At 43.7% G+C, this 27,661-nt stretch overlaps 1 protein-coding gene and 1 pseudogene across 7 annotated transcripts in view; both read right to left on the bottom strand.

Moving 5' to 3' along the window:
* Rnf216 (ring finger protein 216) overlaps positions 1–27,661 on the bottom strand; it is a 132,330-nt gene that overhangs the window by 36,010 nt on the left and 68,659 nt on the right. The window lies entirely within an intron of this gene.
* Positions 16,565–26,210, bottom strand: LOC138834778 (proteolipid protein 2 pseudogene; annotated as a pseudogene).

Consider the following 27,661-nt stretch of genomic DNA (forward strand, 5'->3'; position numbering starts at 1 on the left):
GATGGGGAAGAAGTTATTATGAACAGTTCTGGAATTTGTCTCGCCTTCACACACCTACACCCTTTACTAGGTGATTTCTACCACCTCCTCCTCTACCCCCTCCTCTTTTTTTTTTTTTGTCAGTCATGGAGCTTGATCTCTGGGCCTGGGCGCTGTCCCTGAGCTCTTCAGCTCAAGGTAAGTGCTCTACCATTGGAACCACAGCGCCACTTCTGGTTTTCTAGTGGTTAATTGGAGATAGGAGTCTCATGGAAAAAAAGAAAAGAAAAGAAAAAAAAGAGTCTCATGGACTTTCCTGCCTGGATTGGCTTTGAATCCTCAGATCTCAGCCTCCTGAGTAGCTAGGATTACAGGTGTGAGCCACCAGTGCCCAGCGATTTCTACCTTCTTTTGACATACTTACCTTCTGCTGGCCTTTTCTCTTAGCTCAGGGAACACACTCTGTAGAATTGAAGGGCTGTAGGAGCAGGGATTTGCCAAAACGCAAGCTTCAGCCAGTACTTAGGTTTATTTGTGAGGCTCTGGGGCCCTCTGCTGGCTGCTAGTTCTATTAGCTCTTCACTAGACTATTAAAATATTCATATATATATAATTATTATTATTTTGCTATTTATTAGGCTTTCAACTTTGTTCAGGTGGCCAGAAACAGCAAGAACAGTTACAATAATAATAAATGTATCCACATTTTGTAAATAAGAGCCACAGAACATGAAAGCTGTGACAGGCTTCGAAATTGTCAGGAATGAATATATACAACTTTGCCAAGCATACTAGCGACTGCGGCCTAAAGACACTTCTGAGCCCCACAGTGTTGTGGTCAGTAAGCTGGCTCCAGGCATAAAATTGCCTCCTGGGCAATTTTTGAGGCTGAATGGCTGATATTCAGGCAGTAAGGCTAGCAGGAAGTTAGCTGCTACCAGGCACCAGTGGCTCATGCTTGTAATAGCAGCTACTTAAAAGGCTTAACGTGGAAGGATCATGGTTAACTCAAGGAAGAGAGAAGTCCATGAGACCTTATCTAAAAAATAGTAAAAACAGCACTGGAGGCATAGCTCAAGTGGTAGAGCCAGAGCAGAAAACACAAAGACCAGAGTTCAAACCCTAGTACTGCCCCTTCCCCCTTTGCCCCCCAAGTTAGCCACTGCTACTGTTATCATAGCTAGCCTGAGCTATTGGCCCTCTTATCCTCCAACTATGGGGATATAAACCAAAATCTTGCCCTGTAGGTGGAGCTAGATTGGCCACTTGGCACAAAGCATCATTCTGGAAGATGTCAGAGCTGGCCTGGAAAGGGAGAGAAAAATTTAAAGAAGGGTAGGCATAGTGAGAATGCTAAGGAACTGAGGCCAGTTCTGCAGACTGAGGGCCCAGCCCATAAATTCAGCAAGAGCAGGCCTGGTTTATTGTTGGCTTTCAGAGATCAACAAGCAAGTATATGGAAACCACAGAAACAGAATATTGTGGGAATTCAGAAGAAGGAAAGATCAGGAAGAATGGTAAGAGTGTAACTGTAACTTCTGAGGGGTGCTTAGGGGCTATATACCCCACTCAATGAGTACCCTGATACGCAGGCCTCCTTCAGGAGGTACTCTGTGGTCACAGGGAGGAACTGAGGTAGAGAGGTTAAGTGCTGGAGACAGTTATTGAGCTGACAAGGGTCAACAGTGTATTCAACATGGGCAATAGGGCCCCGACCAGCCCTTGGTGAGGACTCAGGATGATGGCCCTGTTCTGTCCCACCTGGTGACATGAGTTGGAGTAAATCCATCATCCTAGAACAGCATGGAACCAGAATGTGGCCTGGCCAGCCCAACACGAAGGGCAGGTTAGAGCATGCAGCCACATGTGAGGAGACAGAGTAAGCATATGGCTGCTGGGGCACAAAGAGAACCTGGGTAAAGCCTACTGTAGCAGCAAAGCTGCCCAGGGAGCCCCTTGAGAGTCCTTTCTGCCTCCTGCTTCTGGAGTCTTAAGTGTTCACTGGATCTGTAATTATTTGATAAGGCCTGAACTCCAGCACTATGGCAACGGACCACAAAATCAAACCGCTGAAATCCAGCAAGCAAGGGAGGGAACATCCTAGTCATCGAATCTGCCCCTGGAATGTGTGGCTATAGGGAGGGGAGGATGGGGAAGGAGAAAGAAGGAAAGAGAAGAAGGGAGGACACATACACAAGTGGTGTATAGTGCTGACAGAAGGCTGGTATCGGTAAGCATTGGCAGTCTTAACTGGTCTCATGGGAATAAGGGCAGCTTTAGAATTGCCTGAGGTAGGCCAGATTGGAGCAGACAGACCATTAGTTTTCTCTTTTCTCTTTCCACAGGCTACATCAGCTCAGGCCAAGGAGCTGTGTTTGCTTTTCTCTGAAGAGGTCAAACAATGATTCCAGGAAGATGTTTAAAACATGTTACAGATACATGTCTGAAACCCATCTCTGATCCTCTGGCCTTCCCAGCAAGTTGCCCTTCATCTCCTTTGGATTCTCAAAGGACACAACCACCTACTAGCTGCTCAAGCAAACACCTGAAAACCTCCCTCCTCCTCCTCCTACTGTACTAGCTAATCCTTTTTTTTTTTTTTTTAAATATCTGTCCTGGAGGCCTGGGCACAGTTCATGAGATTCTTTTTCTCCAGATTCTTTTCCTCAAAGCTAACTTTCTATCATTTGAGTCACAGTTCTGAGATAAGAGTGTCACAGACTTTCTTGCCTAGGTTGGCTTCAAACCTTGATCCTCAGACCTCAAGCTTCCTGAGTAGCTAGAATTACAGGCATGAGCCACCAACACCCAGCCGGCCAGTCCCTTTCATCCTACCTCTGTGTTCACCTCAGATTGTCCTTTTTGTTCTACCTCTGCATATGCCTCAGATTCTTCACTCTTGTCCAGAACCAGAACCCATACCATGTCTGGCCTGGACCACAATGAGCTTAGACTGGGGTCTTTCCCAGAGGAATCTGTGAACCTGGGTAGGGCCTGGCCTGTTTCATTCACAAACTAAACCACACCAACAAAACTCTATCCTACCTCTCAATAAGAAACAATAGAGAAAATTAAGAGCTGGTGGGACTCTTGTAAAGACTAAGTGGGAAAATGCTTGTTCAGTCAACAATAGCTGCAGTTTTTATCCAACAAGAACCCAACTAGTAGCACTGCCAGACATGTGAGGTAGGTTCCCATGTCCCCTTCTCCTTGAGGACAGACCAAGTAAGACTGTGGGCCCAGTATACTCCCAGTTTAACCTCTTAACTTGTGAGTGTGCAAAGCATACTCATTCCTCAATCCCAGCTCTGCCCCAGCCGCAAGGTCTCATGGAAGAGTATGAGGACAGAGACGATGGCACAGCAGCAATCAATGAGCCATATTATCATGGAGCTATGAGGTAGTGAAAGCCAACTGGTGTCTCTGGATAAGCCACAAAGTCTCTCGACTGTTACTGTGCTCACCACTTAAGAGAAGAGACAAAGACAGGCCTTTATGGTTTGTGCACTGATGAGGGTACAAGATGCTTTTGTTTACAGGGAAATAGTACTATTCTGTGACTAGTTAGTTCAGATGTGAGGGCTGAATCAGGGACAAGGTCAGAGTAGATGGTGGTGTGTGAAAAACATGATGGATAGCAGGCAGCATAGCAATTTGGTTTGTCCTGGTCCTGGCTTAGGTTCAGAATTTCTGAGCCATGTCTCTGCACCCATGAAAGAACTCAGAGGTTCAGACTTCCATGGGATCCAGGACTGGAGCAAGGGCAATTCCAGACCCTAGCGTTTCTAGAAGCTAAGCCTGGCTGATACAGGGGCAGCAGACCCCCCACATGCTTAAACTGGCTTCCTATGGAAGTCTGTACCTCTGAGTTCTTCCCTTGATGCAGAGACATGGCTCACAAATTCTGAACCTAACCATCAGCACACATGCTGCACATGATCACCAATGACTATAGACATATGGACAGAGAGGGGAAAAAAAAGCAAGCTCCAGCAAACCCTTCCTATGCTCACAGGGTTCTAGACTTCTTTGTACTCAGAATGAGATGGGTGAGTGGGGTTAGGCCTGCTGCTCTCCTGCCCTCCACACAGGGCCACAGGACTCAAGCCAGGGTACAAGAGGATTTCTGAGTCTTTTGGAACAGACTCAGGGATACAGAAACTTCTGCTGCCTTGTTTTCTTCTTTTTGTTGGTCATGGGCCTTGAACTCTGGGCCTGAGTACTGTCCCTCAGCTCTTCAGCTCAAGGTTGGCACTCTACCACTTGAGCTAGAGCACCACTTCTGGTTTTCTGGTGGCTTATTGGAGATAAGAGTTTCATGGCCTTTTCTGCCTGGGCTGACTTTGAACGGTGATCTTCAGATCTCAGCCTCCTGAATAGCTAGGATTACAGGCATGAGCCACTGGCACCCAGCTTGCCTTGTTTTCTTGAATGCCAGAGATCACATGTTAAACATGACTACTGTGAACACAGAGCAAGCTACAAGATAGATCACACCAAGTCACATCCTATTATCTTTCCTCTTTCCTCCCCAGACTGGAAAGACAAAGAGATGAGCTAAAAGCCACAGGGAAGAGGCAAAGGAAGGAAGTAAAAAGTCAAATGCTGAGCCTGTCAGAAGTTACGGTTTCACCTCCTCTCCTCTCACATATCCAAATGGCAAGTCACCAAGGCTACAACCACCTAGCTCAGGAATAATTAAATCAAATTAATCTTTGGAGAAGAGCTTTAAATATTCAAAGCCCCATTAATCCTCATGCCTTATAATTAAATATGTATGCTAAGAAGGCTTGGACAAAAGTAAAACATTTTCAAAATGTGCATTATTTACATTTATAGCATTATGATACATTTCTCAGTTCTGACCTTGTAGAAAACTATGTAAAAAAATCCCATGAAGCACACACTATAAAAAATAGTAGGAAGAATACAGAGACAATCTTAGCCCATATTAAACTTTAAAATGTGCCTGCATAAACAGCTTTTTTTTTGCACTGTATTAGGGACTAAGCCAATAGCTTCATGCTTTCAGACAAACTCACTACTGCTGAGCTACACCCTTAGCTCTAACAGCTTCACTTAAAAAAAATTTTTTTTTTTTTTGGTCCAGTCGTGGGGCCTGAACTCTGGGCCTGGGCACTGTCCCTCAGCTCTTCAGCTCAAGGCTAGCGCTCTACCACTTGAGCCACAGCGCCACTTCCGGCTTTTTTCTGTTTGCTTATGTGGTGCTGAGGAATCGAACCCAGAGCCTCAGGCATGCAAGGCAAGTGCTCTACCACTGAGCCACCTTCCAGCCCCTTAAAATTTTTTTATTATCTTTAAATAGTTGTACAAAGAAGTTCCCATTCTACAAAACAATATATGACTATATTGTCACACACTGCTCCTAACCTATTCCTTCTCTCACGTTTTTTTAAAAAAATTGAGATTAGGTGATTACATAAACTTCACATATTACACAATATTGTGGAATAGTGATAAAGTCACAAACACATTTTAACCTTCATAAGGCAAATTGTCATTATCATGGTCTATAAAGTTTGTGAATTCTATGAGCTTTGACAATACAATTATTTCTTCCACTTCAGGTGGCGTTTACATCTCTTTCTTTTTGCTTAGTGTAAGCTAACAGCTTCACTTTTAAGACCCTATATAATTTAACCTAGTAGAGCAGCTTTTATCTCCTTTCATTCTTTTATTTGTGGCCACTGAATTTTGGGAGTTTGCTTCCACTGTACCAGGATTCTCTCACTCACTTGAGCCCCAGTTAAATGTATTCCTTTAGATTGGACATGGTGGTAAAATGACTGTAATTTCAGCACTGAGGAGGCTGAGGCAGGAGAATCACGAAATTGAGGCTAGTCTGGGATACACAGGAGACTGTATGTCAAACAATCAAAACCCAAACCAAAAATCAACTGAAGGGGGGTTGGCTAGAGAGGCAGACTAGTGATTAGAGTCCTCTCCTGACTATACTCCTCAGTAGCTATCTGCTATTCTCCAAGCATACTTCTGTCACAGTAACCTCAGCCCTCCTAATCACGTATGTGCACAAATGAAAAATGTACAAATTAATCAAAGAACTATGATTTGAGGGCTAGTGGAAACCAAACTTGCAATGAATCAACTCAGCTCTGGAGCTCACAGGCTTATCCAAGCACCCAAATCAGCAAAGGTATACAGCTTCATTGTGCCCTGACTGTCATACCTGGCTTGCTACTTTCCTCTTGGCACAGAACTCAGTCCTCATGGGCTGTTCTGTGATGCTGCAGGTTCTTTTATTATTATTTTTATTATGAAAATACCATACAGAGGGGTTACATTACATGAGCAAGGTAATGAGTACATTTCTTATCAAGCATTTTTGCCTCCTCCTTTGTTTCCCTTTCCCATCCCTTACATCCCTCCATCCCCTACCTCTCCTCCCCCCTCCCCCGCCCCACGCCTAAGTTGTAGATTTGTTTTTCAACATAATGTCTTGTACATCTCATTGTTGCAATGGGTCCACCTGTATCCCTATTTAAACAATTTGTTTTTTTCCCTTCCCCTCCGCAAATTATACCAACATCAAATATAGTCAAAACAGGGGTTATACTGTGGGAGAGGGACATACAAAGCAACAAAGAAATCATCTTATATTTATGTTAGAAACAATAGCAAGAAAGAAAAAACATGTGAGTCCTTATCTTGGGGTTCATTTCACCTAACATCAACTTATCTGACCGTTTCTGCTTGTCTTAGACATATACTAGTTGTTGCAAGTAAGAGAAACCATGGGACCTATGTTTCTTTGTGCCTGGCTTACTTGACTTAATATAATTTTTTCCAAGACTTTCCATTTCCTAACAAATGGGGCAATGTCATTCTTTCTGATGGAGGGGTAGAATTTCATTGTGTATATATGCTACATTTTCTTGATCCATTCATCTACTGAGGGGCATCTGAGTTGGTTCCATATCTTAGCTATGGTAAATAATGCTGCAATAAACATAGTTGTGCTGGTAGCTTTAGTATGGTCTTGATGCTGCAAGTTCTAATAGAAGTACATCTCCTTCTCTAACCATGTCTGAGGGGTGCTTCACTCCTGCCTGTAGGGTGCTCTGCTGGGTCTTCCTGTGCTGAGGGGGAAAACCCAGTTATACTCCATACACACAGAAGAGAGACTCTGCCACTCTGGCCAAGAGCAGGGTTTTATTGTCAAAATAGTATCTCATGCCCCACTCTGCTCCCTGCTCCTCATTTCTTGGCTAGAAGCAGTAATTAGTAGTGTCAAAGCTCTGACTGGATTGCTCCAGACCATTAATAATGCAAGAGCAGGAGCAGGATGAATGCAGGCGTGCACAACAGAGGTTTCAAGGTTAAAAGCATCAAAGGAGAGAGCTGGGGTGGGAGATGTGTTGCTGGTGATGGGAGGCAAGGAGAAGTGTGAGTATGACTGTGTTACAGAAAGAGAATACTAGTTTTAACTTTAATCTTTAAAATGCCCACTTTCCCTTTAGGGGTAACTTGTATGGCCATGCCCAGCCTTTTTTCCATGTGAGAGAAGTGGACACATGTCCCTGGCACCTGAGAGTCTGACCAGCACAGACTCCATGACACTGGACAGAGGAAACTAGAGCAGCATCTTTCAAACATATTTCTGATGTTCTAAATGATTTCTCATAAAAGGCGAGGCCTGCTTGTTCAGCATAACTTGTTCACCGAAGGCTTTTTACAGCCAAGGCAAGGAAGCAATGCCGAGCAAGCTGGGCTTGGCAGCCAGGCTCCCTCCTTTATGGGAGAAGAGAGAATGTATTGTAACTGCCTGTTTTTCAAGAAAGGATTTTGAAAGCTACCATCTCTGACATTCCTACATGGAGCTTTGTAGAGAAACTGAATGATGGCAAATAAGCTTGTGAATTATGCCCAGAAAAAGCTTAGTTTGGTTATTTGAAGAGTATCTGCTTGGGAGATGGGGGAGGATGCCACGGATGAGGCTGACAGGCACCCGTGAATTCCTCAGTTGTTTATCTCCACACTGCCTCCTAAGTAGAGAGGGATTTGCTACTAATCTCTTGCTGGTTCTTCACATACCAAAAGTGAATTGCTTTACATACTAGAAAAGCAATGACCCCATCGGCTGGTTCTACCACTCAAACCAGACATTTAAGAACCAGTCATGGCAGTGCTCAGTGAATCAGAACCCTCCTTACTTGTTAGTCAGAGAGAGCCTCTGTGGGAAAAGAAAGCAGTTGGAAGCAGCCTTGAATCCTAATTACTAAAAGCTGTATTGATTCCCATGGGACTGACTTCTGGGCTACAGTTCCTCTGGCTATATTCTGTCCAGTGGCTCTGGAGTGGGGATGGGAAATAGGGCTTGTGCAGTAAGAACAGCAGGAGGAAAAGCAACACTGTTCTTCCTGCTCATGGCACCTCATAATCCTACCTTCAAATCAGACCCAGTGACCCTTTTTGGGTGCTTATATAGGCCTTCGTTGGGAACAACCCAAGACAACACAAGTCCATAACACACAAACATGTTTTAATAATTATGTTTTAAAAAAACCCTTTTGCTCTGAGACAATAGAGAATTCTTTGTCATCTTCCTAAACAATTTTATGTATATCAAAAAACTTACCCTTTTTTCTACTTAAGACCCACATGTGGAGCTGGGTGTAGTAGTGCATACCTGCAAGCCTAACACTTAAGAGCATGAGGCAGAAGGATTGAGGGTTTGAGAACAATCTGGACTATACAAATACAACCAGTCTAAAAAACCAAACCAAGCTGTGCGCCGGTGGCTCATGCCTGTAACCCTAGCTATTCAGGAGGCTGAGATCTGAGAATCACTGTTCAAAGCCAGCCCGGGCAAGAAAGTCTGTGAAACTCTTATCTCCAAGAAACTGCCAGAAAACTGGAAGTGGTGCTGTAGCTCAAGTGGTAGAGCGCTAGCCTTGAGCTGAGGAGCTAAGGGACAGCACTCAGGCCCGGAGTTCAAGCCCTACAACCGACAGACAGACAAACAAACAAACAAAACAATACCAAGCCAAACAAGTCAGATGTGAACTTACTGTGTCCACCATTCTACATTTTGCTTTTATTACTTAAGATGTTCTGCAGCCAGCTCCACATTGGCATACTAGTTCAGAAGCAATAACTAATCTTGTTGCCTATTTTTATTATTCAATATTTTAAAAATTGTTATTATAAGGTAATATACAAAGAGGTACTGTTTCATAAATCAGGTAATGAGTACATTTCTTTTTAGACACCCTTTCTTTCCTCCTAGTTTTTCCTTTCCTCTGTTGCCAATTTTTATAAATATAATTATATGGGAATACAGCCACATTCACTTGTTTACATGTTGTCTATAGCTTCTTTCATGCTAAAGGCAGAAGTGAACAGCTGGGAAAGAGAATGCATGGGTTGGGAAACCTCAACTGATTCTCTTGCCTTTTTTTTGCTGACCCCTGATATAAGCTGTAGTATCAATGTACCTAACTGTATTTAATTGTTCCTTGACTGTCAAGGTGGAAAGTAAATACAGTAACCTTTGCTTTTCTCTCTCTCTCTCTCTCTTTCTTTTTTTTTGTCAGTCGTGGGGCTTGAACTCTGGTCCTGGGCACTGTCCCTCAGCTCTTCAGCTCAAGGTGAGCGCTCTACCGCTTGAGCCACAGCACCACTTCCAGTTTTCTAGTGGTTTATTGGAGATAAGAGTCTCACGGACTTTCCTGCCCCGACTGGCTTTGAACCTCGATCCTTAGATCTCAGCCTCCTGAGTAGCTAGGAACCAACAGCACCCGGCTCCTGGGCTTTTTTTGCTCAAGGTGAACGCTCTAACACTTGAGCTACAGTGCTACTTCTGGTTTTCTGGTGGTTACTTGAAGAGTCTCACAGATTTTCTTGCCTGGGCTGGCTTCTAACTCTGATCCTTAGATCTTGGCTTTCTAAGTAGCTAGGATTACAGGGGCCTGGCTCCAATTGGATATTTCTAAGTATAAAATGAGCTCTTCACATGTTGTAGGCATTAAGAAGGATAAGAAAGGGAAAAGCAGGAACTAGTTAGGCAACAGCCAACCTTAGAGGGAACTTCAAAGCAAGCTACAACCTCTCTAAGAGTCACTTCCTCTTTTTAGAGGAAGTAAGAAGGGAACTGTAGATCTTTTGATAAGAGGAATTTCCCCTTTGCTATGTGGGAGATACTCCCAGTGTTTGTGTTTTTCTCAAGTTAGGCAAGACTGCCTGAAGCATGCTGTGACCAAATTAGGAAGCAAGTCGACTGATGTCTCTTAAGCTGGACACATGGCCAGGATGCCCAGGCATGCAAAGACAGTGATAGATGGGCAAGAATAGATTCTCTGACCAAGACGGAAATGCTATGTGCTTGAGAAATTAGCCTTAAAGATTAAAACTAATTACAATTAATAATTATTCTGCAACAGATGTACTTGTCCCTGACAAAAAGTGCTTCCCAGATTTCCACAAGCAAAGAGGGCTTGGGAAGCAGTGAGATGACTATCTATAGGTACAACCCTTACATTCCACAACAGCTCCCAAAAAGGCCAAGGGTCATGCCAATCAGTTCTTCCATCGATTGGAAAATTCACTTTTAGACAAGTAAGAAAGAAATCAAGACGTCTTACTAAAAAAAGAGCTTTGTAAACTTCACATCGTAAGGCTGCTTGCATAGTGGCTTTCTTACCTAGTGTAGCAAGGCTTTGGCATGGTTCTGCAGTGTGGACAGAAGGTCCAGACATGCACTTCCACAGGCCTCACTCCACTAAGCCTGCTTCAGCTGCTTTCATTCAATGATCTTTCTTTCAGGAATGACGTGTGAGTTATTGCTGAATCTGAGCTTGTGAGCCTAGAGCTCTTCCAACCAGCACTGCCTGGTACCAACATTCAAACATACAACCTTGAAGAGTCCTGCTTTCTCTCCCAACTTTCCAGATCAGCAAGATTATTGGATAGGATTTTTATTCCCTCAGGAATGTGCTCCACACAGTTTCAGCTTCAACTATGAAATCAGATTTGCAGTTAAAATAAAGGTAAGTTTAAATGACAAAGTAAACTCCTTCCTTCCTTCCTTCCTTCCTTCCTTCCTTCCTTCCTTCCTTCCTTCCTTCCTTCCTCTCCATCCCCCCTCCCAATCCTTTTCTGGTGTCATTGGAGATTAAATTTCATTTCTTTATAGGAAAACATTTGCACGATGCAGACACAGCAAGAACCTGCTGAAACACTTTCCCTTTCAGACACCTGCCCAGTTTGTGTTGGAATATCATCCTGGCCACGTTATCAGGGTACATAGGGTAGGAATTATGTAGCTACTGTCTCAATATTCTAATGTTAAAAAGGTAAGCTTTTTTTCCCTTATTACTCCTGTGTTGATTCTGAACAGTTCGAACAGCTATTTACAATCACCTAAAGGACCTGTGGGTTTTGTAGGTAACACTACAAAGATTATGTACTTCCTTAAATACCCTGGTTTGAGCAACACCAATTAAGGTCCATAAATTAAGACTTGGAATTCTATTAGTCAAAGTTCCCAGTACTCACCTTTAAATGAGTCAAACTGTACATTAATGGGGACAAATTAAGAGGGCCAATGCCGAACCTAAATTCACAAATAATCAAAAGACCAAAGTTGAATTATCTCTGAGCTCACTGATCTCAACAGTGGGGTATAATGTAAGTCCACATTATAATTATAGAGAACCAAGTGTCAACATTATAGAACGACCTGGGGAGGCTTCACATATCCATATGTGTCCCACTAGATGAATGGAAGCTGAGAATGACACTGCTGCCTGTCTTTGGCCCAAATGCCCCAGTCTGAGGGCCTGGACCAAGGGTATACCCTGCTCTCCTTTTGCACTATGGTTACCTGTTGCCCTGGAGCCCAGATTGATTGAGGCTTGATTCCTGTGAAAGTGGCTCTTACTGTTGGTCTTCTGCTTTCTCCCTGCAGTGCAGAAGGCTCAGTGGCTATAGACAAGTCTTGTTGCCCTTTTATGGTAGAAAAATGAATTGCGTGCCCAGCAGTGGAGCTGAGAGAGATGACAGAACGGAAAGTTGTCATTTGTTGTGGTTTTGGCAGCCACAGTAGAGAGTGTTTTCCCCTCTGTCACTCTTGGACAGGAGAAAACAAACCTGGCCAATTGCTCCCAGATGCATCCTTCCTGCCCTGCCTGCAAGTGGACATGCTGTTAAGGAGGAGCAGTGAGCCTTAGTTTTGTGGAAATGCTCTTTTTAGAAGACAGAGGTACCCCCCAAACCCAATTCCAGGCACTGTGCTAGAGGAACAGACCCTTGATTCCTTGTCAAAGGGTATAGGGGCTGGAGCTGGGCAGGGAGGTCACTCACATGACCAGTACAGTCTTATTCCCTGTCTGTAATGAGGCATGGAGGGCTCAGAAAACAACTACTAACTTCAGATAAGCCTATCCCAAGAAAACATATGGATGTCTGTCACCCATGTGTTTGTCAGTAGGACAGCAGTTTCTATCACAGTGCCTTAAATTGTTTGCATTTCTGTTGGGAGGCCCATGGAGAAAAAGCAGGCTTCCCAGCAGCTGGGGAAACATGTTGCAAAAGGAGAATTAAGCAATTCTCTGTATGCACATCAAGAGTTAGAGAAATTAAGCTTATCTGAGTGAGAGAAATTAAGCTTATCCAACATACTTTCGGCTGGAAAACAAGCCTTTTTAAATGAGTGGGGGAAAAACTTGTGATGATTAACACAGTTTCTTTCATATTTAAAGCACCCAAGGACTAAAAAAATATGCTGGGCTGTGGAATTACAGCAAAGCACCAACTGCCAAATGATCTGCTCCTGGAACAGTAAGCCACAGGAAGCCATAAAAAGGAGGAGCAATGGCAGAGAAGGGTGGGAGGAGGTACTGGACATATGTGTCTTGAGAACTTGGCTCTGACAGCCATGGACTGGCTTGTTCACTTGTTTGTCCTTAAAGCTTTCTTTTCTGTCCATCTCTAGAGTCCATCTTGACCATTCTTAGGCCAGCTCTCAAAGGCTGAAGCTTCTAATCCCACTTCAGCCTTCTGGGAAATGGTAGAGTAGCTGCAAATAGTTACAGCTTTGTATGAGTGGACTTCAGAATGAGGATTGGCTCATGGGGGACTGCAGGAGAACTGTGGACCCCAGGTTACTAGAAATGGTTTGAATGGTAGTAACTACACTAAGAAGGTATGGTAGCTCCCACTGTTCTCATTCTGCTTCTCCCAATGCCCCTTCCCTTTCATGGATTGGCCAGGATTATCCCTCAAAGCAGCAGGTGAGCTCACGGTCACTGTGTTAGGCCCATACCAGCACCTTGGGTTCTCCAGAGTCAAATTCACCCTCTTTGTTCTGCATTGTGAAGTCCTCTACAATCTGGGGATGATTTATTTTCCTATTCTTCCTTCTATCTGCTCTGGTTATATGTCCACTGGCTGACCCTGTACACAGTTTGACTTATGTCATTCTCTGGCCCCAAAGTAAAATTCTCCCTGTCTCCACCCATTAGATCAGGCCAAGGCCATCTCATTTGCAGTAATCTATTCCTCAGCTGAATCCAAGTAATCCTTTCTTCCTCAGATTCTGCCTCCTATCCTTCATCGTTTAACTGTCTGGATGAGTTGGCATTTTCCTAGACTAAGTTAGGGCCAAGGTTGCCCTTTCTATATTACTTCTGGAACAGCTTCTCTAATTAAGTAGCTGCTGAATGAATGACCAAATTGAAAGCAGAACAGAGACTCATAAAGCCTATACTGAGGGAGCAGTGGATGTCTGTGTTAAGATGAGAAAAAGGCTAAGAAGTAGAGAGGCAGGAGCCTTGCTTACTTTTATGGCTGGGCAAAAGTCCTAAGGAAGAATGGGTCCAGAGAAAGATTAAGAATTGATAGCAGGGCAAAGTGGTAGTAGTAGTGATCAAGGCCCAAGGGTTAGGAAGAAGGGAGGTGCTCACCTGGAGGAGAGTTACAGGCTGGAGACAGAGAAAAAGAGAGAGAGAGAGAGAGAGAGAGAGAGAGAGAGAGAGAGAGAGAGAGAGAGAGAGAGAGAGAGAGAGAGAGAGAGAGTGAGAGAGAGAGAGAGAGAGAGAGAGAGAGTCAGTCAGAGAGACAGAGAGAGAGAGACAGTCAGAGAGACAGAGAGGGGACAGAGGAGAGAGACACAGAGAGAGAATATTAGAGAGAGAAAGAGTGTTAATAAAGAGCAGGTACTGGTCTTGAGGGTGAAGGGGAGATTTTCATGGAGGTGAAAGAACTTGGAAGAAGACCACAGGACTAGCTGTAGTCAAAGAGAAGAAAAAATTGTGATCTATTTCATTTGCTTTCAGCTAGAACCCGGATCAGCTTCTTAGACATAGAAAGCTTTTGAAATTTAAAATGCTTTTCAAGAGCCTCTGATGGGAAATAAAACTAAAAAGAAAAAAGTGCTTTTATGAGGCTATAGGGATTTGATCTGAGAATCTCTTAGTCTATTTCTTTTTTGAAAATCAAATGCCAATCTCAGGCTGAAAATCTTCAGTTTTCTAGAAATCAACAAATTTAGGTTGGAAGGACACTGATAGGTCATTTGGTCTCTCTTCTAACCTTGAAGTGGGATGGCTTCATGCAAGTTGTCCCCACGACAGTCTGTTGGAGTTGGTACCAGAGGATCAGGATCAGGAGCAGGAGCAGCAGCAGCAGCTGTTGCAGCTGCTGGGGGGAAGAGATGTCGTAATGGACTGCAGACTGCACTTAGTGCCATCTTTCACTGGCTACATTAAGACCTAAACAGCCATCACAGATTCAAATGTCATTTTTGTTAGTTTCCCTAGGGGGAGGGGTGTCAGAGAATACTAGGTCTCCTCGTATAGAAGGTTCTTTACAAACAGAAACGATACACACAGAACCTTCCTTCTATGAGGATGACAGTCCTTTACTTTTCCACTGGTATTTTCCTGTTATGTTACAAATTTTCTCACTTCTTAAAAAAAATCAATACAGCCTTCCAAAAGGACATTTTTAATTCCCAGGAATAATACACCCTCCTCACATCAGCAAAGCAAAGCAGGTACAAGGGCAGAGACAGCTAATACCAGAAGACTTGGTATTATTTAGTTTTGGACATGGTAAATAAATCCTGAGCTACACCTCTAAAGCCTCTTGTTTTTGTGTTTTTTTTTTAAACTTTTTTGTTATTATGGTAAGCTTTAGGCATATACAAAAGAAGGTATGTTAGGAATCCCATGTACCCATCATTCATATGTAACAATGATCAACTCAAAGCCAATCCTAGTCCATCTTTCAGCCTCCTCTATCCCCCTACCTTGGCATAATTTTGAAGCAAATTCCAGATTAATTCTTTCATTTATAAACATTTTAGTTTTTATCTCCAAAAGATAAGGCCTCTGAAAAGTATCCCAGCATACCAACACCACACCTAAAAACACGCAAGTAACTCAGGTCCAAGATCTGGCACCTGCTGGTGTATGACTCTGAGCAGATAAGAGTACAAGGACCCTAGGAACCACCCAGTTAGGTACAATTACCAGGTCCCTGGACTTCAGCCTGTGCTAAGGATGATGCCAAATCCCTTACACCAGGAATTCTGACAGCATTTACTTTGATTATCTGAGGTGCTGCCACTAGCTGTTTCACTGAGCTCCTTCAGGACTGACCTCAGCCCATTGGATTTTGTTTCTCTTTACTCCTCTGAGTTACCAAGGTTACTTTGAGTCTATTTTCTCAGAGGACATTAGCATGTAGTACAGACACAGAGCACACAAATGTAATCTAATTTCAAAGAGGCAGCAGGAATTGGTGCCTTTGCCTGCTGTGACAGGCAGCGGGGGTTTTCTGAAACTAGGTGATAGAATGTTGTGGCCGCTGACACAGACTCTCATTTTAAACTGTGGTCTGTGGGCAAGCTACCTCTGGGGATTAAAGAGGTAACAAAGTCTTCCTTATTCTTGGTTCCCTTGTTTCAAAAGTCAGAGAGGATACTAAGGAGTAAAAGGCCATTTCTATTTCTTGGCTACCACACTGCAATTGGGAAAGGACCTTGAATTCAACAGAAAACACAAGAAATAGCACTCAACAGCTCTGGCCTGGCTTTGCTCTCATTCTGCTCAATGCTCTGAACATTCCCCTTTGCTACGTATTCTCCTTCTACATTGCTGTGTCTTGACAGACACCCACAGGATGGGGAGTTTTCATGCTGGTGGTGTTGCCCTAGCAACAATTTCTCTTCTACCTGGCAAGGCTAGAAACCCTGCAGTGCTCTGTGCTAGGAATGCAAAGAGGGGACATGATCACCCAGCACTTCAACATACAAGCACAAGACGCCTGCATGCGCATGCGTACTATCTCACACAGTGCCTTTTCTCAAGGACATCCCAATGAGATCACTAAAACAAAGTAAATGCTGACAACAGAAATACACAATTAGAGTAAAGATGAAAGGAAGGATAAACCCTCTTATAAAAAGATATTTTGTAGATATCAATTCTTGAGGGATTTTTAATGTGAGATTTTAAAAAGCAGAATCAAAATATATCTTTTCTCTAGGGAGAACACAGGCATAAAAAAATGCCATCAAGTTATTTTAGCAAAACATATAAAAGGGCTAAACAAATGGTGAGTGGTTTCTAGAAAGAGCCCCTGAAAGCTTATGAGCCCCATAGAACTTGCCAATAAGATGAGGCTGCAATGAGTCTGATGAGTGATGCTAACTGGAGATCACAAAAAGTATGGAACAAGTCAGAATGTTTTTTTTTTTTTCTGGGTTTGTTATGGGGCTTGAACTCTTGGTCTGGGTGCTGTCCCTGAGCTCTTCAGCTCAAGGTGAGTGCTCTACCGCTTGAGCCACAGTGCCACTTCCAGTTTTCTGGTGGTTAATTGGAGATAACAGTCTCTCGGACTTTCCTGCCTGGGCTGGCTTTGAACTGGGATCCTCAGATCTCAGCCTCCTGAGTAGCTAGGATTACAGGCATGAGCCACCGGCGTCAGCAGAAAATCTGTTTTAATAAAGCAAAACCTTAAAAAAAATCCACAATATTTTTAGGTACTGAGAGGCGAGTATGTCCCAACACTCCAGGGACAGTAAGAGGTGAGCACATTGCTCTTATCACTAGCTCCTGTTAGGGCAAGTGTGGTAGCTAGGACTGAGTAAACAAAGGTCAGGGCCAGTAAGTCAAAAAGCCATTACAAATGAGTCATAGAGACAAATCACACATTTTAATCACTACTCTGTGACTAATTGTTATTTCTCTAACAAAATGTGCCACTGATTTTGTTTTGAGGTCATTCCTATATCATTTTAAAAACTATTATTCCCTGAGATTCCAGTCCTGAGTATGGATGAAAAACTCCTGAGAACTTTGAGGAGGGGCATAGTCAAGCTGATGTCAGAAGTACCGACGCCAAAAAACCAGCAGAGAGCAACTCATATGCAACCATTTTTAGAACACAGAGACCATTTCATGTATTTGTTGGCAAAAAATGAGCTGCAAAAGTATCCCCATCAGGTGTGGTGGTGCACACCTGAAATCCCAGCTGAGGCAGTAAGATTTTGAGTTCAATGCCAGCCTGGGGATACAGGACCTTAATCTCAAAAAACAAACAAACAAAAAACCAAACAACAACAACAAAAAGCTGATCCCTTATACTTTATATCACACTGGAGTGCTGGTAAGAAATGAACGTTTCGAGTACATGACATGATGTGTTATTTTGTTCCCCAAAGGGGTTTTATATCTACTTAGTTTAGAAGAATTCTGTGGTATCATAGCAGCTTTAGGAAGTCCTTTATCACCTGCTTCTGCCCATCCTGAATTTGGGGTCAGCATCAGTCTCTTCAGTTATTTTTTGTTTAGTGACATGAAGCACAAGGCACTGGACTATGTTGCACTTACACTGTGCTTTTTACTTTCATGGGACTTGAACTCTGGACCTGGGCTGCCCCTGAGCTCTTCTGCTCAAGGCAAGTGCTCTACCATGTGAGCCACTGTGCCACTTCTAGTTTTCTGGTGGTTAACTATAGATAAGCTCATGGACTTTCCTGCCTGGGCTGGCTTTGAACTGTGACCCTCAGATCTTCGCCTCCTGAGTAGCTAGGATTACAGGTGTGAGCCACTGAAGCCTTTTACTTTTTTTTTTTTTTTTTTTTTGGGGGTCCGGTCGTGGGGCCTAAACTCTGGGCCTGGGTGCTGTCCCTCAGCTCTTCAGCTCAAGGCTAGCACTATACCACTTGAGCCACAGCGCCACTTCCTGCTTTTTTCTTTTTGCTTATGTGGTACTGAGGAATTGAACCCAGGGACTCATGCATGCAAGGCAAGCACTCTACCACTGAGCCACCTTCCCAGCCCTGCCTTTTACTTTTTATAACTGTTATTGGGATTTTTTTTTTTTGTCGGTTGTGGGGCTTGAACTCTGGGCCTGGGCACTGTCCCTGAGCTCTTCAGCTCAAGGCTAGCACTCTTCCACTTGAGCTACACAGCACCACTTCTGGCTTTTCCTGCTTATGTGGTGCTGAGGAATCAAACCCAAGTGCCTCATGAATGTAAGGAAAACACTACCACTGAACCACCTTCCCAGCCATGTTATTGGGATTTGAACTGAGGGTTTCAGGCTTGCTGTCAGGTACTGAACAATGTGTGGCCCTAGCTCTGTTGTATGGTTATTTTTTTTTTTACAGATATTTAATAATCATTTATTATTTATTTGTCCCTCTACAGCCCATCTCTCACACTGAGGTTATTTGAAGTGGGTCACTCAGTAATCAGATACCCACCTCCCTCATTTTGTAGCTTATGTGGGCAGAGCTGGTGTCTCCTTCTGGATGCTGGCAGAAGGGAGGAGGTCCTGGGCATACCCATAAAGGTGATTACACCCAGGAAGATTGATTATCCGACTTGTAGAAAAAAATCCTCCCAATAAAGGCACTTTTATCATAACAGGGGGCTGGAGAGTTGCTTGGCTGGGAGTGTTGTGGGCTGAGAGGAGTTTTTCCTATAGAGGAGTGATTTGCAGAGCGCAGTGAGTGAAGTTCGCTTACATGGGACCATCTGTGGGGTCTGTGGGGGCTGCTGTGTGTCTTTGCTGCCAAAGAAGGAAGGCGAAGTAGGCATCATAGCCAAAAAGTAAAGTAGCTATTAGGCCCAGTACTGCAGCAGTGATTTTGGAATAGCCTTCCCTCTCAACAAGAACCACAATGGAGGTGACCAGGTAGAGGATGGCAGATATGGGGGCTCAGAAGAAATCACTCCAGGGCCAGTTGATGAATGGTATCTTGGTGTGCCAGTCAAACATATAGATGACAAACAGGACAGCAGCAATGATAATCTCAATCACCGACAGGGAGGAATATGCTGATGTAGAAGCACTGAAGCAAATCAGAATCACCAGGCAGAATAAAATCTCAGCGAACAAAAGAAGTCTCTTTCGAGTATGCCAGTAGTTGGTGCAGGCTGTCCAGCAGCCAGGGGCCAAGTAGCACTCGGAACCCGCCATGGTGTGGACTGGTGTCCCTAGGAGCGCAGAGGAGCTGCTCGTTGGCTCATTGTATGGTTATTTTTGAGACAGGAACTTGTTTCCTGCCTGGGTGTGGTCCTGGACCTCAATCTACCTATTTAGGCTTTCCATAGCTGCTAGGTTGTTCAGTTTCCTTCCAATGAGATCTTGTTGTTTTTTTTTGGTCAGTCATGGGGCTTGAACTCAGGCCCTGGAAGCTGTCCCTAAGCTCTTTTGCTCAAAGCTAGTGCTCTACCACTTTGAGCAACAGCACCACTTCTGATTTTCTGGTGGGTAATTGGAAGTTAAGAGCCTAGGTTGGCTTTGAACTGTGATCCTCAGATCTCAGCCTCCAGAGTAGCTGGAACTACAGGAATGAGCCACCAGCTTCCAGCTTTTTTTTTTTTCCCCCTTTTTGTTGTTCTTTTTTGGAATCATGATCCTGCCAACCTTAGCCTCCTAGGTAGTATTGAGTGACAGGTGCATGCCACTAAACCCAATTATGGTTTTAGAAGAGGTCTTATCAACTTATATGCTCAGGCTAGCCTCAAACTGTAAATCCTTCTATTCTTATCTTAGTCTTCCAAGTACCTAAGACTACAAGTGTGAGCCACCACACCTGGCACTACTCAAAGGTAAGTATGACTGTTCTCATATAGCTGGGGGAATTTTTAGGTCATGCTACTAAAGAAGCTAGAGTTAAAGCATAAACAGGCTAAAATGTAAAAGCATCTCAGGTTAACCACCATGCTGTTATTTTCAAGGCTGCAGGTAGGTGACTGCCATGTACTTCACTAATGATTATGACTGCACAGTACTCAGCACAAAGCTGGACACAGAGCAGCAAGCACATCAATGCCCAGACCACTGCTCACCACTGGTCTTAAATACAACTCCCCATATCAAAGAGAACTCACAATAAAGCCCAGTCCCAAGCAATGTTGACAAAGAGAAAAACAAGATCTCATCTGAACACAACAGAAGATTATGTAATTTGTCTCCTGGTAAATGATATATTTTAACCATCACCCAGCTTCCTGAGCATGAGAGAAGTACCAGAACATTCTCTTGAGGACAAGGCAGAGTAATGCCAAATTCCTGGAGATCAGGAAGGTGAGAAAACAGCTGAGGCCCAGACCAGTTGCTACTAGGTCCTTAGATTTCTCAGAGTCCCCGCTGACCACTGAGCCTGTTTAGACAGCCATGGCTCAGAAATTTGATCAGGTTGACATGCGCTCTGCCACAAAGTCAGCCTCTAAGTTCTTTAAGGAGAGAAACTCAAGAGCTATAGCAGCTCTGCAGAGGCCATTGACCAGCTTCTAGCCTCCTTAACAGCAGGCCAACAGAGTGAGATAGTTTTTTTTGTTTTATTCCTTTTCTTTTCTTGGGGAGGTCCAGAGGTTTGAACTCAGGGACTAGGCACTGTTCCTGAGCTCAAGGATAGTACTCTACCACTTGAGCCACTACTCCACTTCTGGCTTTTTTTTGGTAGGTAATTGTAGATAAGAGTCTCATTTTCCTGCCTGGATTGACTTTGAACCATGAACCTCAGATCTCAACTTCCTGAGTAGCTAGCTAGGACTACAGGTGCCCAGTAATAGTTGCTTTTCTACTCAGTGTTTCCTATCATGGGATGAAGTAGATAAAATAGAAAACAAACCTTTTTTTTTTGGTTGGTCGTGGAGCCTGAACTCTGGGCCTGGGCACTGTCCCTCAGTTCTTCAGCTCAAGGCTAGCGCTCTACCGCTTGAGCCACAGAGCTACTTCTGGTTTTCTGGTAGTTAATTTGAGATAAGAGTCTGATGGACTTTCCTGCCCAGGCTGACTTTGAACCTTGATCCTCAGATCTCAGCCTCCTGAGCAGCTAGGATTACAGGTGTGAGCCACCAGCTTCTGGCTCCTGAGCTTCTTTTGCTTAAGGCTAGTACTCTTATCACTTGAGCCACAGGGCCATTTCTAGCTTTTTCTGTTTATATGGTACTGAGGAACCAAACCCAGGGCTTCATGCATGTAAGCAAGCACTCTATCACTAAGCCACATTCACAGCCTACAAAAGTGTTTCTTTAGTATGAAGGGATTCAATCAACTTTTTATTTGGGTAGTTAGATCCCTCCCTTTTAGTCACTATAGGGCTAGAGGTATGGCTCAAGTGGCAGGGTATCTATCTAGCAAGTGCCCAGCTCTGAGTTCAAACTTCAGTAGCGAGAAAAAAAAGTCACTGTAAACAGCAGAAAATATAGTATTAATTCAATTTTAATGGGTAAGTAGAATGGGAAGAGAGAGAAGCAATATTGCCCACTGTAGCCTTCTATCCTTTTGGAAATAAACATCTGCTGAAGTGACTAGGTTCTCTGTTCTGGGTATGCATGGAGGTGGGCACTAAGATATTGGATAAGGGTGTGCTCATGTGTATAGTTATTAGTCAAACCACTTCTAAGATTAAGAAACCCATTGCAGACCGAAATATGGTGCTTTTTACTACAGAAAAACTTAAAAAAGAGAAAACTGATGAAAATACTAGATAAAAACTGAGATTCTGAAACCATTGTGCTCAATGTAAGTTCTGCTCAATAGCTCATGGAAGGAAGGATGGACTGCAGACGTGGTGCTTGGGATCCACCTTGGGGCCATAACGAGGCAAGTACCACTGTTGGCAATTACCTAACATTAAACTTCAGTGCCTACTCCCCTGTGCCACCCCTCCCCTGGGTTGTGGGGCTTGAACTCTGAGCCTGGGTGCTGTTCCTGAGCTCTTTTGTTCAAGGCTGGTGCTCTACTACTATGAGTTCCACTTCCAATTTTCTGGTGGTTAAGACTCTTACCTCTATGAGTCTCACATGGACTTTTCTGCCAGCCCGGGCTGGCTTTGAATCACAATCCTGAGCAGCTAGGATTTATAGATGTGAGCCACCGGAGACTGGCATCAGTATCTACTTTGTATGGTCTCTGTGAGGATCAGCAGGAGCCAAGGGCTCTCTGGCAGGCACTCTCCAAGATGGACTGATAGAGGTACAACCCAAAGCATCTCAACAAGAACCTCTCTTGGAACAAGAGACCCCCTTGCAAAGAGCATGTCACACTACATGTGGAGGAGAGGATTTCTCCCCTCCTCTCCTCTTTTTGGACTTCAACAACCCAGCGTGGACTTCCACTCCAGTGAATGAGCCCTCATCCTTGGGCTTAAAAATCTTTTTGTCACCCAGACATTTGGTTCCTGTCAACAGCACTTCCTGAACAAAGGCCCTCCCTAATAATGGGAACAAGAAAACCAAGCTTCATTCATCTCTAGATAATGTGGAGGCCTGGCTCCACCCAGGAGCCAGTTAACTGGCTGGGCCCCCGATTAGAGTGTGGCTTATAAAGTGCCAACTATCTGCCATCACAGCTGGAGCTGCCTTGGCACTGACAGCTGGTCCAGTTCATTTATATTCCCCTCACACATCCCTTCAGATACTGCAGGCGGCTGCAGATGCCTTTTTTTTCCTTTTTTTTTTTTTTAAGTAATAAACCAGTTTGTTACAGATGTGAATTTTGGTTATATTTCACTAGCGGAAAGCTAGCAACACTGAATGTCACAGAGGATATAAAGGACCTAGTCCCAGAAGAAAAATGATCAGGGATAGTCTATGTGTGGAAAAGGACAAAAAAAGCAAATACAAATGACCTGGGGGAGCCATGGGTGATTACAAAAATCACATTCACATTCTCAGTTTCCATTAAGACTTTAAGACAGACATTCTTCAGTTACTCTGGTTATACTGTCACTGTCTGATGGTCTCTTTCTCAGATTTGCATCGTGAGAGTTCCCAAAACTCTACCTCATGGCCCTGGCTAACTTTCCAGAAAGTTCTATGCATATTGCTGAATTCATAAGCAAAGTGATGATTCCAGGAAAATAGAAAAATGTCTGACCCTAAGAATAAATATTCTGGAATTATCACTTCCAAATCTCCCTAAAATCTCTCAAACCTACCATTCTTCCATCCCCAAACCAAAAGAGAGCCAATTTGTTCACTGCAGAATGAAAAACAAACTGAGAAATGCTTTATCTGAGAACACATAAGAGGAGGGTCTCAACAAAGCATCCCAACATGTACAAGAAACAAAGCTGTGTTGTATCTCAGGAGAGACAGTATCTTACCCTGAGAACTGTGGGCGCCAAGTCCTCTTCCAGATAATACATTAATATACACCTTATTTCAGCTTCTGGCTACTGGTAGAGACTGTAAATGCCTTAGTCTTACATGGGCCAAAATCAGCTTGAGAATCATTTCTTTTTGTGTGTGTGCGCCAATCTTTTTTTGTTGTTGTTGCTAGTGGGGCTTGAACTCTGGGCCTGGGTGCTGTCCCTCAGCTCTTCAGCACAAGGCTAGTGCTCTACCACTTGAGGCACAGCACCACTTCCAGCCTTTTCTGCTTATGTGGTGCTGAGGAATTGAACCCAGAGCCTCATGCATGCAGAGCAAGACTCTACCACTGAGCCACCTTCCCAGCCCCATATGTGTCAATCTTGAACTCAGAGTTTGGGTGCTGTTCCTGAGCTTTTGTGCTCAAAGCTAGTGCTCTATCAACTGAGCCACAGCTCCCCTTCTGGCTTTTTTAATGGTTACTTGGAGATGAGTCACAGACTTTCCTGCATGAGTTGGCTTAAAATCACAGTCCTGCGCTGGGAAGTTGGCTCAATGGTAGAGTGCTTGCCTGGCATGCATTAGGCCCTGGGTTTGATTCCTCAGCACCACATAAGCCTAAGTGGTGCTGTGGCTCTAGTGACAGGGCGCTAGTCTTGAGCTGAATAGCTAAGGGACAGCACCCAGGCCCAGAGTTCAGCCCCCACAACCGCCCCACCCCCAAAATCACTGTCCTTAGATCTCAGCCTCTTGAGTAGCTAGGATTACAGGTGTGAGTCACCAGTGCCTAGAGAGGCTCATTTCATTTCTTTTATTTTTCTTCTTTTTTTTTGCCAGTCATGGGGTCTGAGCTTTGGGTCTGGGTGCTGTCCCTCAGTTCAAGGCCAGCACTCTACCACTTGAGCCAAGTGCCACTTCTGGCTTTTTCTGCTTATGTGGTGCTGAGGAATGGAACCCAGGGCCTCATGCATGCAAGGCAAGCACTCTACCACGGAGCCACCTTCCCAGCCCGGATCATTTCTTAAATGTGAAGATTCCTCATGGATTAATTAGCTGGGTTAGTCACCTTGCTGATTGTTACACAGAGAATTGGTACAAGTGAAACAGAAAAAGCAGCAAAAAGCAGCTGCTAACAACCTTGTCATCTTTAATGTTAAATTCTCAATCCATATAGTGGTTTGCTTTATCTCTAAGCTTGAATACATTGTCAATTTTGCTTCCAAGACAGTTGTGGTGATGCAGAAACTATTGAAATATCTGAGAAGGAACTTTTGTTGTGGAGCATCAGTGCCACCTAATGGTGACTGGTTATATAGCTTATGCAGGACAGCGTTCAATTCTCTGCAATCCTGCATCACTGGGGCTGTTAGGGTCTTGGTTTTCATTTAATCCTCAACACAGACTTTCCCTGACAGCAGAAAGGAAGCCTAGAAAGTGAGTGTCATCAGCAGGTAAAGGCAAAATTATAAAACACATGGCCCTGTTGCTCATAATGCCATTACATTTTCTTTGCTGACAGTCCTAAAGGGTAGAAGATGAGAATAAAAGGAAGTACTTCTTGTTGTTTTCTACCAATCCTGGGGCTTGAATTCAGGGGCTGGGCACTGTCCCTCACAAGGCTAGCACTCTACCACTTGAGTCACAGTGCCACTTCCAGCCTTTTTTGTTTATGTGGTATTAAGGACTGGAACCCAGGGCTTCATGCATGTTAGGCAAGCACTCTACCACTAAGCCACATTCCCAGACCAGACTCCAAGTTCTTTTTCAACCTAAGTGTCTCAGACCATGGACAATAGCCAGTGAGTATTTATTCTCTGAGAACCTCTGTCACACACTGGAAAAATAGACTGGATAATGCCACCTTGGAGTTTCAACATGTCCAAAACAAAATGTTAATTTCCAAATCCTCTTCTGGATTTTATCTCCAGTTTTGTGAACACCACCATGTATGTGGTGACCCAAAGCAAAGGAGTCATTTGTACCTTGTCTCACTCACATGCAGTCTCTCTCCGCCTCTTATCTGTGATCCTCCAAGTCTATTCCTTCTCTAGTCTCAAAGCTGCTTCTGTTTCTCTGAATCTGTATCTAATGGACTCTGCTAGGCTATGCTGTGGGACAAGGTTGAGCCTGCGTAGTGCTAAAAGCATTTTTTTTTTTCTTTTTGTCAGTTGTGGGGCTTGAACTCTGGGCTTGGGCACTGAACCTACACTCTTCAGCTCAAGGTGAGCGCTCTAACCACTTGAGCCACAGAGCCACTTTCCGTTTTCTAGTGGTTTATTAGAGATAAGAGTCTTACATACGTTCCTGCCCAGGCTGGCTTTGAACCGTGATCTTCAAATCTCAGCCTCCTGAGTAGCTAGGATTACAGGTGTGAGCCACCGGCACTCGGCTCACTAAAAGCATTTCTTGCTCATAGTGAATATCTTGGTAGAGGAACAGAAAGTGGACTGTATATTCCTTCCCCCCCACCCAGTTGTATAGAAAACACAATATGAAATCTACCCTATTGAAAAACTTCTAAGATTAACTATAAACAAAATCTGTACAGATGTCATCATACCTGATTGAAACTACCCATAGCACAGTGGCTACTAAAATCACCATAATGCTTTCTGCTTCTGGAGTGTGACAACTTTGGATACTGTACATAAGTGATATCATGTAGGATCTAGCCTTCTGTGGCTAATTTCATATAATGTTCATCTATGCAATGTCATTGTAGCATTTCCCCTTTTTTATTAAAAAAATTTTTTTTTCCATCGTGAGGTTTGAACTCTGGACCTGGGTGTTTTCCCTGAGCTCTTCAGCTCGAGGCAAGTGCTCTACCACCTCTGGTTTTCTGGTGGTTAATTGGAGATAAGAGTCTTATGGACTTTCCTGCCTGGGCTGGCTTTGAATTGTGATCCTGAGATCTCAGCCTCCTGAGTAGCTAGGGTTACAGGTGTGAGCCACCGGCACCTGGCCCCTTTTTATTTTTTTTTAAAAGGGTGAGTAATATCCTATTATATATAGTACTTTTTTTTGTTGTTGTTGCTGGTCCTAGGGCTTGAACTCAGGGCCTGGGCACTGTCCCTGAGCTTCTTTTTTTCAAGGCTAGTGCTCTATCCACTTGAGCCACAGCACCACTTTCAGGTTTCAAGTAGTTAATTGGAGATAAGAGTCTTGCAGGGACTTTTCTGCCCAGGCTGGCTTTAAACCTTGATTCTCAGATCTCAGCCTTCTGAGTAGCTAGGATTACAGGTGTAAGCCACCAGTACCCAGCCACTTCTGACTTTTTGCTACTTTCCTGCCTAGGTTAGCTTTAAACCATTATCCTCAGATCTCAGCCTCCTAAGTACATAGGATTATAGGCATGAGGGACCAATGCCCAGCTTGAGTTGCTGTTTGTATGTGGTATGAGATGGGTAATCCAATTTCATTCTGTTTTTTGTATGTGCATATCCAGTTTCCCTAACACTAATTACAAACTGTGTTGTTCTTTCCCTTTTGTGTATACTGGGCATTCCTGTCAAAGATTATCTAATCACAATAGATTTACTTCTAAATTTTCTACCATGTTCCACTGGTATGTATGTTGTCCTAGGGCTTGAACTCAGGGCCTGGGCACTGTCCCTGAGCTTCTTTTTTTCAAGGCTAGTGCATACTGTTTTGATTACTATAGCTTTGTAAAAGATTTAGATGTTAGCAAGAATGAGGCCTCTAGTTTTGTTCTTTTTCAAAGGTGTTTCTGTCCTTTGGAGTCTTCTCAAATTCCATACAAATTTTAGGATTGCTTTTTTCTACTTCTGCACAAAATACCAATTGCCACTGGGCAAAATTTAGCTAAAGACTGCATTACAAAAAAAAAAAAAAAGACTGCATTACATGTATAAATTGACTACCCTCAGGTATTTGGCACAGTAATGGAAAGCTAACATAGTGGGCACTTTTACCTCATTCCTAATCTTAGTAGAGGTCTCTAGTACAGTTACATACATTTGTGATTTTACCTGTTTTCTTGCTGCTAGTGATACCCATTTCATTCCATTGTGATCAGAAGAGATACTTGGTATGAGGTTGATCTCAAATGTGTTAGGACTTGT

The sequence above is a fragment of the Dipodomys merriami genome, unplaced genomic scaffold, assembly GCF_024711535.1.
Source record: "Dipodomys merriami isolate MVZ:Mamm:240054 unplaced genomic scaffold, mDipMer1.0.p SCAF_22, whole genome shotgun sequence".
In the NCBI taxonomy this organism is placed as follows: Eukaryota; Metazoa; Chordata; class Mammalia; order Rodentia; family Heteromyidae; genus Dipodomys; species Dipodomys merriami.